At 38.7% G+C, this 19,237-nt stretch overlaps 1 protein-coding gene and 1 long non-coding RNA gene across 9 annotated transcripts in view; one reads left to right on the top strand and one right to left on the bottom strand.

Annotated features, from left to right (window-relative positions):
- The window catches only part of CCDC91 (coiled-coil domain containing 91), a 349,003-nt gene that overhangs the window by 318,941 nt on the left and 10,825 nt on the right, over positions 1 to 19,237 (top strand). The gene's annotated exons all lie outside the window — the stretch shown is intronic.
- On the bottom strand, positions 14,931 to 18,342 carry LOC141370150 (uncharacterized). The gene is made up of 3 exons (XR_012373955.1): positions 18,280 to 18,342; positions 16,997 to 17,125; positions 14,931 to 15,058 (listed from the first exon to the last, which is right to left on the bottom strand). It is a non-coding gene; the product is annotated as an uncharacterized lncRNA (long non-coding RNA).

Raw genomic sequence — 19,237 nt, 5'->3', positions numbered from 1 at the left:
CTCACATACTGAGACAGATTATAGAAAATTCCTTGTGGCAAGATCTATAAGTAATGCATTTTGAGTTTTTGCTCTTGTGTGTCAGTACCATACTGTAAAATGTTAGTATCTGCTGGACACTGGGGAAGGCACTACCTTCTTTGAAACATATTTTTCCTGTGTTCTGTTTGTATCTTTCTTTTCACCTGCTTTCCATAACCGCCCCAAATGTAAATGTTTAATTTAAATTATAAACATGTTAGACAATGATTCAATTAGTAAAATTTTACTTATTGTCTCAGTGAGCTATTCTTTAAAATTCATTCCATGTTATAACTTTATAGGCAAACCAGTATTTTTTATGTTCATGAGCTTTGCGATTGCTAAAGCTAAGCAACACATATTTTATTTTTCTTACACGTTTCTCTTTTTTGTCTCAGAAAGCAGGGAAAAGACTTTTACACTTTTCATCAAAAACTGGCAAGTCGGCAGCAGTTCTATAAAATGAAGTAAACTAGGTAGAAATATCACATCAGACTTTTTAGAAAACTTTGGTCTGTTGTTTCTAAGCAATCCAGATAAATAACCAACTAGCTACAGTTGTCAAAGAGTAAGATTCGTTCCCTTTTATATTTAACGACATGTTTTCAGTGTCCCAGCAATCTACCTAATATAACCCTTTGTTAATGCTGGCAGTTCCTCACATAAAGAAATCTTGTGTTCACAGAAGTGTTTTCTCCCTATTCCTTATAATTTGAAATGCATACTCTCTATTAAACACATTAGGTAGTCTAGCCGGCTAGTCTAAAAATTCTATACAACCCATAATGCAGTGTTAGATAGACCTTAACCTTAAATGTAACAGGGCCGGTGCCCTTCTTATTTTATTCTCTCTTTCTGCATGATCTCATCTGATTCCATGGCTTTATATACTGTCCGTATGCTAAAGGCCACCAAATTAATGTCCCCAGCCCAGTTCTCTGAAGCCCAGAGCTCTATATTCAACTACCTATTTAATATTTCCATTTGGATGTAGGATTTCACTTAGTAAAACCAATGCTCTTCATCGCTACCCACCCACCTCTGCCACCCAGAGAGGTCTTTGCTCTGTCTTTTGTAATATTTCCCATTCAGTGAATGTCAGTTATCATTTCCCCCATTTCTCTCTCTCTCTCTTCCCCCCCCCCCCCCACTCCCTACTTAAAGTCAGTCCTGTCAGCTTTACTGGAAGGTTTCTCCTGAATCCATCTACTTTTTTCCATTCATTTCATTACTACCTCCCTGACCAAAGCCTTTATCCTCTCTCGCCTAGACTTTTGAAATAGTCTCCTCCGTGAGCCCTTGCTTCTTCCGTTCTTGCTCCCAAATAATCACTTCACCACATTACAGCTCATGATCTCCTGAGACCTAAATTTATTGAACCAACTAATGTCTCTCTGGGAAAATGCATTCATAATTTCACTTTGGATGCTAAGAACATAATGTGTAGGAAGAGAATCAAGTCGTCAGTTGTGGTTTCTGTCATTGGGGCAGGGACCCTAACAGGATGAAGTACAGATGGTAAAAGCAAGACTTGGTTGAAGACAAGGAGAAAGATGGTAAATGAATGGCTAAGAGACCTGCAAGTCTCCATTGGGTACGTCTGTAATCTGGGAGCCAACTGGTTCTTTTTTCCACCCTCTTTTCTTCTATTGGGCTTCAACTTTGATTGGCCTGCCTCTCTTCATTCTTACGTAAGCAGAGAGTCTCTTCTTGAAGGTTTACTGTGGAACAGAATTCAACATTATAAATATCCACAGTTTCTTATATAATCCTTTCCAGATTGGTTGGGAATTTTATTCGTGATGGTGGGAAAAGTGGAAATAGAAAAGGTACCCCTTTTTCCCTCTCTAGTCCTTGAGGTAATCACAAATCTTTTCATACAGAATTGTGTATACCACAAAAGAATTTGCAGCTTCAGGGTATTCTATGCTTTTTCTGACTGAGTTGAAGTGTAGAGTAAATAGGATGTAGGTACGGGGTAACAAAGGAATAGCCCTGGCTTGGGGCAAAAAGGACCAACATTTTCTCAGCCTTGATGAGTCTTCTAGGGAGGAGAGACTCTGAGCCCTCATGAAAAGTGTATTTTCTCTTTTTTCTCCTTGCCAGGTGGCATCACTAATCCCACCATTATGGTGCACACTGACAAATAACAAGGAAGGAAGCATAAATAAGATGGGATTGGTATCACGAGGGAAGGGAAATGACAAAATCCAAGAGATTCCAAACAGGAGCAGTAAGAAAGAAAAGAGCCATCTCGTTGCCTACTACCTGGCTTCAGTTTCAGCCTGTCCTTTGCTGAATAGCTATTCTACTTAGCATATATTCAATTGACTAATAGAAATACTTGAGAGATGGAATGTGTCGGTTAACCCTCGGGCAATCAAGTTTGTTTCAACAAGCTGAGCTCACTGTCAGGTGGCCATGCTTCACTCCTTTATGGAATGAGAACATGGGACTATGAGGTTGGAGTGATTCTATTCCCATGAAGTAAGTCAAACAAGGATGGGAGTAAAGGCACAAGATGGTCTCCAGTCTTACATTTTGGGCTCGAAGTATTTTTTTACAAACTTCTTAAAGAATAAGAGAAAATAATGGGATGCCTGAATGGCTCAGTCAATTAAGTGTCTACCTTCAGCTCAGGTCATGATGCCAGGGTCCTGGGATCCAGTCCTGTGTCAGGCTCCCTGCTCAGCGGGAAGCCTGCTTCTCTCTCTGCCTGCAACTCCCCCTGCCTATGTTCTCTCTCTTTCTCTGACAAATAAAATCTTGAAAAAAAAAAAGAATAAGAAAATAAAAGAGGAAGCCTGTATCTGAGTATGCTTAATGAAAAAGAAAAAGTATAATTGGATACCTTTACTGTCAATCATTTAACAATGCTTCCTGACAAAACTTAAGGAGATGATGGAAACTGTATATTATATATGCATTGTGTAATATGGTAGCTACCAGCCATATGTGACTCTTGAACACTTGAAATGTGGCTAGTGTGACTGAGAAAACTAAATTATTTTACTTTAATTAATTTAAATTTAAATGTATATAGCCACCTGTGACTAGTAGCTACCATATTGGAGAGAGTGAATCTAGACATTCCCTTGCCAGGGAAGAAGCAATGACCAGGTTATTTCCCCTGATCTTTAACATAGTCAAATTTGTTTCCTTCCACCCTTTTTAAGATTGGGAGAATGCATGTCACCAGTACAAAGGCATGTGAAACACTCTAAGGAAAGATATGTCACTAGTAAAAGGCTGGGATTCTGTGCTGTTAATACGTTATTTAATTTTATCATGAGTAAAGGGTAAAAGAGACCTTGTTGAGTAACCCTTCTGACTAATGTATGATTCTTGGAGCTAGGAACATTTCTAGTTTAGTGCATGCAAGTAGAAGGGAGTTCTCTGATCTTTAGCCAAAATTATCCTCAAAATCAGAAACTTGTCTCCTAAATTTGAGGAATTACTATGGAATCAGTCTTGACTTGCTTTTGAGAGTGATGAGGATCAAAATGACTTTAATTTTAAAAACTAAGCACATTGAATAACCTCATTGTTTACTTAGAATAATTCAAATTAGTCATTATTCAGAAATTGAATAATAAGGATTCAGACTTCCAAAATGGATTTTGATTAATGAAAAAGAATGTCTTAATTAGTTACCAGTTCTCAAAAATATTTTATTCACACCCTTTTTCCAATCACTGAGTTTGTTGAGAAGTAGCTTTTCACTTAAAAATAATTTATTGAGCTCCTATTATGTGTCACGCATCGTGCTAGACATATTACAACTACTTAATGCTTTTAACAGTTCTTTTAAAGGAGAGGAAACCAAAGCTGACGGAGGTTCAGCAACTCACCAGTGATCACAGCTTGTAAACTGTGAAGCTGAGTTCCAACTCAGGACTGCCTGATGCCAAAGCCGTGCTTTTCAGAGGGGAGATATTTCCTTTTGCCAGCCACATTCGCCTATTTTATTTAATCTAGCCACTCAATCTGTTTGGATTCACTTTTGTAATATATCTCCCTTGAAAGGATGCGGATGATCTTTCTCAGTACAAGCTGGAGGCACAGTCTCTTGGCAACCAGATTATGCTGAGTGGTGCATCACCAAAGCCCTCACTAAACCCTGTGGCTTCTTGGAGTGTTAGGGTTTATGCTGATGGGGCGAAGTGATGGGAAAATTATTTCCCTTCTAAGCCAAATTCCATTTAATTGCTATTGTTTACTTGGTGGGAAAAAGATTTATGTTCCACAGCTCAAGCACATCAATACTACTTAACACTGTGATAGAGCCTACAGTTAACACTAGCTAACTGATAAGAAAGCCTGGCTGGAATAGAAAGTCAGGACATCAGCTACTGCAAGATGAGCTCATGTAAATGTAACAATAAAGGCTCTTCCAAAAAAACTCAATCTTCTCCCACGTTCTAATCAATTCTCAAGGGAAATCGTCGGTCGAAATCAATAACTTAATAGCATGATGAGTATTATAACCTTACATTTTCAGCATAGAAAAATAGAAATGGCTGTATAGTATAATTTAATTCTGTTCTAAATCTTAGAGATCACAACAACAGAGCCAAGGATCACTCGCTCCTTTCCTCAGATTTTACCTATTAACGGTAACTGATATAGCCCACCAGTGATATTAACATCAGAAATCACATCACGTATTTAGTAATTTGGAAATCCCCAATATTGTTCCCATTGCAAAACCTTACTGAGAGAAGATTTGTTTCTTCCCTTTCATGATTTATCACAGTTTGTGCAGGACGGAGCCAGGCTGTCTGGGTTCAAGTCTCACATTCGTCATTTCCCAGCTTAGTATTGAACCTTGCCGTGCCTCGGTTTCCTCTGCTCTAGAAAATTCCGTAAGGTTGTTAGATGGTTAATACATGGGAAGCCATTAAAACAATGTCTGGCCCATAAGAGTTTATGTTCTATATTCATAAAGGGGAAAAAAGTGCTGTTTACATGATCTTTAAAATTTCTCATTATCATTTTTTGTTAATATTTTTGTTAATATTTTTTGTTAATATTTTTCATATCGATAGAATGTCATTTTTTAGCTTTTAGAAATGTGTGTGTATGTTGCTTCATTTGTCCTGAACGATGGTTTTTCTCTTCTGTGAAACCATGTCTTAATTTATTTGAAAAGTATTTATGATCTGTCATCTTTCAGCCAGATGTCCCATTAGCTTCTAAGAAGCTTAGAGTTCTGCAAAACATCTTCAGAGAGGGAACATAATAATGCCTTACTGAATGACTTTTTCTTCTGGTGGTAGCACATATTTTGAGAATTCCAAAATGCTCTTTCCTTCAGCTGTTCTCTAAAATTCAACTGTGAGCGTCTGACTGCCATGCAGCCTCCATATTTCACTGTTGACTGTCTCAGGTATGTTTACCTTCAACAGTCTAATCTGTATCCCTTAGATTAGTCTAATCTAAGGGACTAATCTAAGGGACACAGATTAGTCCCTTAATCTGCCCCCCCTTCCTTCTCCACTCCCCCTGCCTTCTCTTCCCCCAGTCTGCTACATTCCTGTTTGCTGTGAAGAGTGGTGACAAATACTAATCTGAACTAGACCACAGTCATATGAAGTCAGATGGAGAGCTTGGCCCTGTCTCAAACCTAAAGCAGAAGGGAAGGGTGGAACCTGCTGTCTCGTAAATAGCGAGCCACCCAGAGCGTAAGCCCTAAAAACATGTAAATAACACTACGTCCCATATGCTTTATTTCTCAATTTTGTCATGCTGCCTTTGCCAGCTAGTTTGACTGAGAATGATTTGCAATGTTATTTTATTGAATATTTTTTGACAATTTGAGTACAGTGTTGAATGTAATATTAAATCCTCTTCTGGCTTGGCAGATTGCAAAATTGCACACTCTGTCTACACATCAAATCCTAGGTCTGGAGGGGAATTCAGACTTGACCTGGTCCAGCCCATACAGAAAGTATTGCATTTGAGCTCTCCCATAGCAGACGGTATTTCAAACTATCCTAAATGACAATCATATAAGAAGATGAATTATGATATTAAAGATGCTTTCACAAAAAAGTTAAACTTAGGCTTGGCTTCCACTTATAAATTCATTCAATTTCTTCTTCTCGTTCAAGGATCTCTAGACAACTCCAATGGCTGGACCAGTAAGTTTGATCACACCTCTGTGACTAAGGAAGAAACTATCATAAATTATGTTAACAATTTAGTTCTAAATTCTTTGTGTCAGTTTTCTGTGTCAGACTTGGGATCAGTCCACTTTTTAATCCATGAAGGATTCTAGAGAACCCTCAGAGAATCAGCTCAATTCTGGTCACCATTTTATAGAAATTCTGGGATAACCAGAAACGACACTGGCACAATACTTCAAGCTTTGGCCTAGCATGAATTTAAATCATAATTACATTATATTATAACATTTTTCTAAGAATTCCTTAAGAAAAACGTATATGATCAAAGGAAGGGAAAAACTGCTTTAACTGAAGTCCCCATAATTGTAGACCATATATTTAGTGATGGAATGAAGACTTACCTCAGAACTGCATTTCATCAGCCTCCCTTTGCCTTCCCAGGTTCTATTATTATTTCTGTTTTTTATTTAGATATAAATTGACAAATAAAAAATAGATTGCTTTAAAATATTAGCTACATAGCATTTTAAAGTTGTTTTAAAACAAACTCACATTGATTTTTAAAGTTAGCTTCAGTGAGATTAAAAAATGCATTCAAACTGAAATTCTCCTTCACCATCAGCATCTAAGATCTGTTATTCTCTTATGATTAAGTAGTTTCTTCATCAATTTGTTTATTTTTCTTTATGTTTCTTCCCTCTTAAAAGAAGCTTATTGCTCTGTTATGTATTTCCTTGGAAACCATTTAAATGGAGCTATGGTAGAGACTTCTGGTCTGATTCTATACAGTTCTCTGTTTCTGGGACACAGGGTAGATTATGTTTCTTTAAACTGCGGCAGTGAGGTGGAGCAGCGTCACGGTACTAACAGGCTTCATCATGGGCTTCACAGAAGTGATGTGTACAGCGTCCAGGCCAAAACTTTTAATTGCTGCTGCCAGCCCCGAGCTGCCTTCCCATGCTGAGTGGCGGGGGCAGCAACCTTGCGTTGACATTGTGGATCTACATCGCAGAGCTGCCACAATAAAGGACAGTTGGCTTGGAGGGTCTACTACATCCACAAATGATTTTAATGGAATGGGAACTAAGCCTTTTTTTGTGTAGGTCACTGAGTGCTGGAAGGTTTCTATTATTGCCGCATAACCTTGTTATCTTAATATAACTAGACAAGATACAACAAACCTCAGGAGAAAGTCTGGCCTGTTTACATTATTACTTCCTTGAATATCTTACCAAGACCTACCTGGGTCTTGTTCCAGAGAAGATCACATCAGCTTCAACAACAATTAAGATTTGTCCAGTGTCTCATGTTTGTAGGCACTACACAAGATACCAGGGACACAAACACAATGAGGGTACAACCTTTTGCGTTCAGATTGCTATAGAACTACTTCCCAGGGTTATGTTTAACCAAAGTTGGAAAATTGGACTAAAAACTTTCTCTCTTGCCAAAAATATGTGTTAATCTGAAAATGGCATGCACACATTGGGTGTATATGTCCTGCATTGTCATGCATTCAGTCTATATGGATGTTATAAATATATATCTACATTTGAAGGGGTAGGGGCAGAGAGAGGAAGAACAAGTCACCACATTCTTCAGTGGATCTTCCACTAAATTCCAAAATCCAGACAGAATACATTTATAATCAGGGCAGTTGTGATCTACCTGCTACTATCTTGCACAGAATAAAAAATGGCTCCCGGATCATAGGAAAATCGCATAATTCACTTCCAGCTAGTCTCTAAATGGTAATTTTCCTTTTCTTTCTTTTGAAGGATGGGTTGAAATTGTCTGAAATGAATTAGTGCAATAAGAAAAAAAATTTTCCATTAAATTTTATTTATACATTGTATTACATTGTATTGGCAATTCTTTGTACTAAATCAAGTCATATTCTATTAAATTACTGTGAATGCCAGAAAACTGCTAAGCAATCACACAGATGTTTCTTGGTTGCACTTGAGTCTGTCTCTGGCTTAAGTTTGCCCCTAGGTGCTGACAAACATACCCTTTGTACTTTTTGTGGGTGAAAACACTAATTAATGGAAAACCTGGGCTTAGTTTTTTTTCATTTAGTTGAATAATCTAGCTCTTGAAATTATCAATACTAAAGAGATAATTATTTTATTAAATTAATAATTTAATTTATTTAAATTTAATAAAATAATTTAATTTAATTAAAAAATAATAAATTATTTTATTAAAGTAATACTTTTCATGACTAAGGTGTTTTTATTTTACATGCATTGCACCAGAGTGGCTAATGGTGTTATGCTACATACTAAAAATGTAAAACTAGTTAACTTCTCTAAGACATGCAGGAATCACGTGAACAAACTACCATCAAAATTCCAGTCTGTGCACTGATGACAGACATCACATTTTTTAATATAAAAAATCCTTTTGCAAATATTTTTCTTTATAAAATATTCTTTTTTAAAGCCACAAGGATTCAAAACTCCGGATTACTCTTGGAATTGCCTACATAATCTCTAGTAGCATTTTGGGAGTCTGTGGCTCACCTGCATCGGGGATACTCGTTAAAAATGCAGATTCCTGGTTTTCTACCTAAATGTTCCAAATCAGAATCTTCTAAAGCAGGCTTCAGAAATTTTCATTTTTAACTTATTTTTCAGATGATTCTAATACACAATAGAGTTTGAGAACTTCTACTGAAACATAATTACAATCATTATTCCTGAGCACTGGGAGAATATCTCTAAACCATTACAGAGATGACCTTGACTTTATCAAAGCAACACCTCAGTAAGCCCCTTTATGTTTGACCTCTTCACCTCTAACAAGCATTTGAATAGCAAATTAAGTTTAGCTGATGGTAGAAGCCAAGGAGTTGTAAATGGTAAATGAACAGCAAAGGGATAATGAGAGGAAGAATTTTTTCTTAATTTGAAGTATAATTTGAAGAAACACTGAACATCAATATACTAATGGACTAAGTTTTTGAAATGACATTGAATGCTGGCTTCAGGAAATATTTAAAAAATTGTGAATTCAGAAGCTTATGCTAAGGAAGAATTTGAATATACACAGGAAGATGAAGCAGGTGACTGGTGCGGAAGTGAGGCAGGAGACGATCACTGGACGGAAAGAAGAGAAAGAGGGGTGTGGAGAGCAGCGTTTGAAAACAGAAAATAACCTTTACACACATTCCTTAAACCCAAGGTTAAGTGGTAGTATCCTGTTTTGCAGTTTCAAAATTTGAGTCACAGAGAAGTTCCATGAATTGCCAAAGGTCAGTCGGTTAGTCAATGGCAGAACCAACCATACTCCAGTGACTCCAAACCCACTGCTTTTTCCCCCTCATTATATTGCATTTTCTTTTGTTTTAAGCCTTCCAACTAGTTTTCAGCCCATCTGAGGATATCATATCTAAGTCAATTTGAATTAATGTGGCAGGACCCTGGGTACCACATTAGTATTTTTGAGCCTTTCTTACTGGTTTTCCCCTTTAGAATAATTACAAACTGCTGTGTTTTAATTACGATGACTTTTAGGATGCTCCAGATTTCTTCCAAACAGTTGGTTTTTGTATTTTCTGCCTCTACCTTTTCATCTCAAGAATCCTAAACTCTCCTGTGCCCCAGTGGAATTTTTCCCTAAGAAGAAACACTAACTGATGATATAGTCCATCCGAATGGCAAGATGGAGGAGCACAGAAATAGACTCTACGGAATATGGGGTGTAAATGCTTTCAGGTAGCTCCCCTGGGTTGAAAGCAGGATAAAGCAATATTCTTTTCAAAGCCAGTTGGAAGCAATTTACAGGCAAGAAACAATGTGGTCTATGTAAAAACAATAATTCTGATTTCCATGTGTCATCTGTGTGTTGCACAACTCTGTAAAATAATCACAGAAACAGAAATTAGGAAAAGGAAGTAGCTCTGCAATATGCTATGATTAAAGAATCACTGAGCATACCTTACTTGGCTGATGGTTCACATCTCTGTTTGTTTATAAAGAAATATAGTGTAGCTGTAATGAAATGGTGCCTTCTAGAACACAAAAAGAAAATTGATAATTGTATTATGAAGACAGCAGTGCCTTTTCCATAAATGACCCAGTAATCAGGTTTTTCTTCCCATTAAGAGTTAATCTCCCTATGGTATATTTAGTAAACGAAAGAGATTTTTTATTTTATATTTGTTTCTGAATCATCCCTGATTGCTACTCCCCTGAGATATAGTTCTCCTTCCTTCTCCTCGCTGTGTCACTGCCACCTTTTCAGAGGATTCCATAGAAGAGATGGTCAAGAAGAGATGAACAGGGGACTCCCTTCTTTTCATAGTTCTGTCATTTCTTCTTTCTTTCTTTCTTTCTTTTTCTTTCTTTCTTTCTTTCTTTCTTTCTTTCTTTCTTTCTTTCTTTCTTTCTTTCGTTCTTTCTTCTTTTTGTTGAGGTATAATTGACATGTAAAAGGCTATACGTATTTAATGTTTACAACTTGAAGAGTTTGGAGTAAGTATATACCCATGAAACCATCACCACCCTTAAGGTCATAGACATACCCTGATATCACCACCCAAGGTTTCCTCCCACCTACTTTGTAATAATAATGATATCTTTATTATAATACTATCTTTATAATAATAATCATCTACTACTGTATAATAGATCTCTTGAACTTGTTTATATAAATTAAACTTTGTAATCTTTAATTATCACTTCCCCATATCCCCTTAGTTCCAGCCCTTGAGAATCACCATTATAGCCTCTATTTCTATGAGTTTGACTAGTTTTGGTTTTCCATGTAAGTGAGATCATAGAGTATTTGTCTTCCTGTGTCTGACTTATTTCACTTAGTCACTGTCCTCCAGGTCTATCCATGTTGTTACAAATGCTAGGATTTGCTTCCTTTTTTTAAAGCTGAATCATATTCCATTGTATGTACATATCACATTTTCTTTATCCATTCACCTATCATTGGATATTTAGGTACTTTCTATATTTTGGCCATTGTGAGTAATGCTGCAATAAACATGGGAGTGCAAAGTAGCTCTTTGAAATCTTGATTCCAATTCCTTTGAATAAATACTAAGAAGCAAGATTGCTGGATTTTGATGACAGTTCTATTTTTAATGTTTTTTTTTTGTTTAATTGTTCAACCATCCACTTAATATTTCCATAGTCCAAAAAAATTCCCCCAAATTAAGTCTTTCCAAGCAGGATACTATAGCTACCCCAGTTCCTAACCTTATTTCTTGTCCCAAGTTTTACTTTCTCTCCTAAATATAATGTTCTTCTTTATCCCTTTACTCTTTGCAAGTAAACCTACTTTTTGGGAAACTTCACTCATCCACAAGGGTTATCACCCCAGGATTCATTCACCAAATTCATTAAATTTCTTTATGTCTAAGCTTATTCTTGGAACCACTAAGAATTAGAAAATAAACACATCAAAATTTGTGAGCTGCAAAAAAAGTGTTGCTTAGAGTGAAATTTATTGCATTGAATACATATATTAAAAAAAGAAAGATATAAAATCAATAGTCCAAGTTGCTACCATAGGAAACTAAAAATAGAAGACAAAGTTAGGTCCAAGGTAAGCAAAAGAAAAGAAATAAGAATTAGAGGAGAAATCTATGAATTTAAAAAAAAGGAAATCAATAGAATACAATAAATTATTAAAATGAAAAGCTGATTCTTTGAAAAGATCAGTAAAACAATAAGCTTCTATTTGGGCTAAGAAAAAGGGAGGACACAAATTGCTAATATCACAAATGAAAGAGGGGATGTGACTACAGATCCTGTGGATATTAAAAGGATGCTAAAGAAAACTATCAACAACTCTGTGTTCATAAATTTGATAGCATGGATGAAATGGACCAATTCCCTGAAAGACACAATTTGCCCACTGACGTAAGAAGAAATGGACAATCTGAATAGGCCAATATCTAGTTAAGAAATTCAATAAATAATTAATAACCTTCCAAAACAAAAAGCAACAGGCCCAGGTGGACTCATGGTGAATTCTACCAAACATTTAAGAAAGAAATTATACCAATTCTCTACAATCTCTTTCAGAGGATAGAAGCACAAGGAATACTTTCTAGTTCATTCTAAGAGGCCAGTATTACCCTAATACCAAAACCAAACAAAGACATTACAAGAAAACTATACACTAATATCTCTCATGAACATAGATGCAAAAATCTTCAACAAAATATTAGCAAACTGAACCCAAAAATGTTTAGAAAAAAACACAATGACTAAATGTGATTTATCCCACGTATGCAAAGCTAATTCAACATTCAAAAGTCAATTAATATAATCCTCATATTACATGCTATTGATAATATCACCATTGATCATATCAGTAGATGCAGAAACAGCACTAGACAAAATCCAACACACATTCATCATAAAAATTCTCAGCAAACTAGGAATAGAGGTGAACTCCTTCAACTTGATAAAGATATATCCACAATAAACCTAGAGCTAACATCACGCTTAATGATGAGAAACTCAAATAAGGTCAGGTACAAGGCCAAGATGTCCTCTCTCAACTGCTCCTTTCACCATTGTACTGGAAGTCCATGCTAATGCAACAAGACAAGAAAGGGAAATAAAAGGCATTTAGCTTGGGGAGGAAGACATAAAACTATGTTTGTTCATGGACAACATGATGGTCTATGTAGAAAATCTGAAAGAATCACCAAAAACCTCTTGAAACTAATAATTACAGCAAGGTCATAGTATGCAATTTTAATATACAAAAGTAAATTGCTTTACTATATACCAACAATGAACAAGTGGAATTTGAAATTAAAAACACAATACCATTTACATTAGCACCCTCCCAAAATGAAATACTCAGGTTATAAATCTAATAAATAAGTAAAAGATTTATATGATAGGAAGAAAATCATAAAACTCTGATAAATTAAATCAAAGAAAAACTAAATAAATAGAGATATGTCATGGGAAAGAAGACTCAATATTGTCAAGATGTCTGTTCTTCCCAATTTGATCTATAGATTCAATACAATCCCAGTCAAAATCTCAGTAAGTTATTTTATAAATATGGATAAATTAATTCTAAAGTTTACATGGAGAAGCAAAAAATCCAGAGTAGCCAACTCAATATTGAAAGAGAAGAACAAAGATGGAGGACTGACACTACCAACTTCAAGACTCACAATAAAGCTACAGTAACAAGACAGTGTGGGATTGGCAAAAGAATAGACAAACTGATCAATGGAACAGAAAAAAGCCCCAGAAATAGACCCTTATAAATGCGGTCAAATGATCTTTGACAAAGGAGCAAAGGCAATAAAATGGAAAAAAGGTAATTTTTTCAACAAATGGTGCTGATACAACTAGACATCCACAGGCAAAAAGAAAAAAATTAATCTAGACACAGGCCTTACTCCCTTTACAAAAATTAACTCAAAATGGATTACAAGACCTAAATGTAAAAATGCAAAACTATAAAACTCCTAGGAGATAGCATAGAAGAAAACCTAGGTGAATTTGGATTTGGTGATGGCTTTTTAGATACAACACTAAAGGCATAATCCATGAAGGAAATAGTTGATAAGCTGGAATTCATTAAAATTAAAAACTTCTACTCTGTGAAAGACAATGTTAAGAGAATGAGAAGACAAGCCACAGACTGGGAGAAAATATTGACAAAGGACACACTGGATAAAGGACCATTATCCAAAATATATAAAGAACACTTAAAACTCAACAATAAGAAAACAAACAACGCAATTAAAAAAGTCTAAAGACCTTAACAGACACATCACCAAAGATGTATAGATGGCAAATAAGCATACGAGAAGCTCTACACTCATGTTTTCAGAGGAATGCATATTAAAACAATGCAGAGATACCCCTGCACACCTATGAAAATAGCCAAAATCTGGAAGACTGACAATATCAAATGCTGACAAGGATGTGGAGCAACATACATTGCTGGTGGGAATGCAAAATGATGCAATCACTTTGGAAGACAACTTAGTGAGTTCTTACAAAGCTAAGCATACTTTCACCAGACAGTCCAGCAATTGCGTTCCTTAGTATTAATCCAAAGGAGTTGAAAACTTTCGTACACACAAAAACCTGCCCATGGATGTTTATAGCAATTTGACTCACAATTGTTAAAACTTGGAAGCAAACAAGATGCCCTTCAGTAGGTGAATGGATAAACTATGGTAGATCCAGACAATGGAATATTATTCATTGCTAAGAAGAAATGAGCTATCAAGCCATGAAAAGACATGGAGGAAATTTCAATGCCTATTAATAAGTCAAAGAAGCCAATCTGAAAAGGCTACATACTTTATGATATCAACTATATGACATTCTGGAAGAGACAAAACTATGGAGACAGTGAAAAGATCAATGGTTGTAGGGGGTGAAGAGGAAGGTAATGAACAGCACAGAGGATTTTTAAGGCGATGAAAATAGTGTGATACTCTAATGATAGATGTCATTATACATTTGTCCAACCCATAGAATATACAATACAAAGAGTGAACCCTAATGTAAATTGTGGACTTTGGGTCATTATAATATGTCCACATAGGTTCATCAATTGTAACAAGTGGGGGATGTTGGTAATCAGGGAGGCTGTGTGTGTTTTGGGGGGAAGACAGGGGGTCATGGGACATCTCTCTACCTTTCTCTCAATTTTGCTGTGTACTTAAAACTGCTTTTAAAAAAATAACTCTTTTATATAGAGAAAAGAAAAAAATAAGAAAAACCTAAAGTACAAACCTTGTGATGCTGCTTCCTTAGCCCCACAGAGTCTGGTCACAGCTTTGAATCTACCCCCGAATTGGCCTAATTAAGCTCTTACACAGCTGTCCACCTCTGGCCAGTCTCTGCGGGGTAGCCAGTCTTCAGCTTGGAGTCGTTCCTCCCTCAGGCTCTCCCCAGTCTCTGGAAAGGTGGGTGAATGACAGATAGTCTGTACGAATGCAGCCACTGAAGAAATGATTTAGTTCAGTCAATAAATTTAGAGTGTTAGTGTACTAACTCTTAGTAATATGATCATCTTACGATGTTATAAAATCACTCTTGCTTTCCCTGTTTCGGGAGGGGTAGGTAATACCAGAAGATTGTGTTGGGATGTGGATAAGGTTTGAAGGAGGTGTGTTGAAATCTGATAAAGATAGTTGAAAAAATAGCTTGGAGGTTGCCATCATTTAAAATTAATTGTGAAGGGGGCACAACCCTCCCCGACTTCTCAGGCAGCCTTCCTTATGGAGGGAGCTTCACAGGTGTAACCTCCATGTCTCTCTGCCCCCTTGGTCACTCAGCCTTAAGGCCGCTACCCTGGTTTTCAGATTGGTAAATTGGAAATAAATATAATAGTGACTAAAAACCCTGTCCTTCTTCCCAACGGAGATGAGCTTCCACTTGAGAACTTGTCTCCACTCTTCCTGGGGGCAGTTTTCTCCCCACCAGTGAGAGGCCTGCCTCCGGCACCACGACCCATTCAGTCAACACCAGGACATTCAGCTGCCCCTGGCCTGCAGCTGTGTCTTCAGACTTAAGCCTTCGTGACTGGCCTTTATCTCTGCTCCTCCCATGTCTGACTTTTCAAAATGTGTATCAGTCTCAGGTGGAAGCAAGATGTTCTTTATTGGGTCCCTGGCCCTGCAAGTCTCCAACGACTGTGAACTCTTCCTGGGAATCTAGTAAATACCGCACACCAGCCTAGTCGATGGGGATAAAAATGATATAAGGAGTGTGGATGTTTCTCAAGGTTACTACTTTGTATTAGGTAGAACAGCGAGTAGGTGCAATCACACATAAAGGGGTGAGAGAGAGTAAGAGAATCTGTGGTTCCCCGGTCAGTGGTACAGACGGAAGAGCTAAGGAAAATCTGAGCAGAGAGATCCGGCTAAGGCCTCCTGGGGAGGGAAGACTTCTGCTGAGCTTTAAGGAAAGGGCGGCGTTCCCAAAGTGCAGTGTGCTATTCATGAAAAGCTAAGCACATTGAGCTGGTTCTATTGCAAATACGTATTTATAATTACATCCTGTAAGGAACCGAAAACTCTCATTATCCTAAAAAATGTGGACCTGCCGGGGCAGACACATTCTGTCTCACCCTCACCCCCTCGGCGGCCCGCATGACCGGTGGCCAAGTTCACCATGGACGTGGGAGCCATTTTTGCACTAAATAATTAGAAAAAAACTCTGAATGCTGGTGCCCAAACTCGGGCCTCTCCGCATAACCACAAGGAGCACGGTGAGCAAAGATGGAAGTGACTCTGAGGACTGAGAGCGAGAGAGCATCGGCTCGTGCGGGCCGCGCGGGAGCAGACGGGGTGGCTGTCGATCTGGCCTGGTGCACCCCGGCCCTGGGAGCCGGCTGCGCAGCCCCCGAGACAGCCCTGTGGTCCCGCTGTAAGCACCAACCTCCCCCCTCCCCCCCCCCGCCCCCGCCCAAGGCCCTTGCGAAGCAGACGGGATGGGGCAGAATGCCAGCAGGAGGCACGAAAGCATCATTGGAGGCGGGCGAGGGGGCGTGCTGGGGCGGGGGTGGGGGGAAGAGTTCTGAGGTCCCTAAACCCCCGTGAGCCTTGCGGATTGATCTCCTAACGCCACTAGCTCCCATGAACCCAGAAAGAAAACTGCACTTTCAGTCCCGATGGCCCTGTGACAACACTGTTCCTCTCAGCGGCCCACGGCTAGTATTGATGGGCTTCTGAATCGTTTTTCTAAGAGTGGTACAGTGTCGGGGCTGAGCCAGTCACACGTGCCGGCTCAGGCCTCCCTGTGGCCAGTACCAGGCACTTGCCTTGCTTGTCTGCTGTCGCCCAGATTGCTGCCTGCGTTGTACATCGCAGAAAAACGAACGCTAATACCAACCTTACGTTTGGGAGACAGGGGAGCTGTTTACAGGCTCTGGCGTGCTTTCCCATCCCTCTCATTTAATCCTCGGGTCACATCTGGTGCTGCTCAGGCCCAGCTGGAAGATCAAGTGCTGGCAGACCACATCTGGAAGAGAGATACATCTGGCACTCTCGTGCACACCGCCTCCCTTCTTCTCCCTCTCCCAGAACTCGGGACAGGGAGTCAAGACACCTGGCTTCTCAGGCGCGGGCCGACCATTGGCGGACTGAGTTCAAGGGCAAAGTCCCTTCTCTGGGTATAACTGCGTATTAGGTGATTTCTGAAGTTCCTTCCAGCTCCAAGATACTATTATCCTGCGACAACCTGGAGAAGTAGACAGAAAGGATATTCCCACAGAGGGAAAAAAAATCCACGCTTTCAGTTAAACTACACTAATTACTTGGACAGTATGTGGCTAAGTAAGATTTCAGAAACTGATAGCTTACGGACCTAAGGCCCCATTTTATTTGGCTCCCAAAGCGTTTTATATATAAACGTGCTGCTATATCTTCATTTGGGAATATTTTACATAAAAATTCACATTTTCAAATTCTCTTATTAAAAAAACGGGTCTGGCAACATGACAATAATTGGCTGAAATGGGTTCGTCATTATATTGCCCTTTCAAGTGTTTTTCAACCTTGGCACTACTGACATTTTGGGCTGTACAATTCTTTGTTGAGGGGAGATGTCCTTGCATTTTGGGATGTCTAGTGGCATCCCTGTCCTGCACCCACCAGATGCCAATAGCAGTAGCACCTTCCCACTGTGTGACAACCAGCTGTGACATTGCCACATGTCCCCTGGGGGACCAAATGGCCTCAGGTTGGAGGTTTGGGAAACTTTGGTGTAGGCATTTAAATAGCGAGCCCTGGAAAGCAGAATTTTAGAGCTGGGAAAAAGATGAAGTGAAACCTTCTTTTATGAAGTAGGACACTGAAGCCCATCCAGAGAGGTTAAGTATGTCGCCCAAGGTGGTACAACTAGGACAACTAGCGACAGCTCTAGGACTGGGACCCAAGTCCTCTGAATCCTTGTGCAGTGTACTTTCCCCTCAACCTGCTGCCTCCCACGGCCTGCTGCTACCTGCTTTTCTTACCGGTGGGATGGTCCCTTGTCACTCTCCCACACATGCAGTCTGATCCCGGCCGTGGTGTATGGTCAAATGGAGCAGCTCTTCACTTAAAGGGAGCATCTCCTGGGTCTAGGTGGTCCCTACTGTCTCACTCAGATAGGAAGGGGGATTTCACAAATATTACCTTATTCTCTGTTCCAGTGATTTAACATAGGATTTTCCTCATTCCCAGCCTATTGAGATCACCAGGCTCTTCTGCATTCTTCTGCGTTCCACATTTCCTCTAAAGCCACTTACAAAATGTGCCGCCAGACCCAAATGTTTGTTTGAAGTCATTTGTCACTCTGAAAACTCCTCTGGAATGTGGTCGTTATACAACAGTTGGATGACATTATTTATACCCTTAGAATTTGTTTCACCATCTCAGGTCTCATCCTTTTTGATAAAATCAGTTTTAGGACATATTAATGATTTCCCACAAGAGATATTTTCTTCACAGAATAAGAGATTCCTCTGATGTCAGAACGTTCCAGACAAGGCTCACTAGCCCAGGAGCCTCCAGTGCTTAGGTTTTAGTTGTGGTTCTACCACTGTCTGAGCATACGGCCAAAGCAAGTCTGTAGCTTTCTTAACTATAAAACACTGTGTTCCAAGGACTCCTGGGGGGCTCAGTTGGTTGTGCGTCAGACCTTGGTTTCAGCTCAGGTCAGGATCTCAGGGTCGTGAGATGGAACCCTGCATCAGACTCTGTGCTCAGCATGGAGTCTGCTTGAGGATTCTCTCTCCCTCTGGCCCTCCCCTCACTCAACATTCTCTCTCTCTCAAATAAATAAATAAATCTTAAACAAAAACAAAAACAGAAACCCACCATGTTCTGATGGCCACTGAGATCCCTTGAATCTCTCACATTGAGGTATATTCTTATTTTATCATTAGTCAAAATGTCCATGTGAAATTTCTCCCCTTATTGAGTCCTGCTCTAATTGGTCAGACTATTTTGTTTTTGACAGAGAAAGCCCCAAAGACACCTATTGTAAAATATTATTTCTTTACACAGCCACGGGGTGACTGCTCCACAGTTTAATTTGAAAATTTTCTCGTTGTCAGTGAAATGTGATTTTAGTACTTAGTACTTTGCCAAA

The sequence above is a fragment of the Callorhinus ursinus genome, unplaced genomic scaffold (genome assembly GCF_003265705.2).
Source record: "Callorhinus ursinus isolate GAN/ISIS: 27379988/994484 unplaced genomic scaffold, GSC_fseal_2.0 scaffold27, whole genome shotgun sequence".
NCBI lineage: Eukaryota > Metazoa > Chordata > Mammalia > Carnivora > Otariidae > Callorhinus > Callorhinus ursinus.
This window is presented reverse-complemented; position numbering and strand designations above follow the sequence as displayed.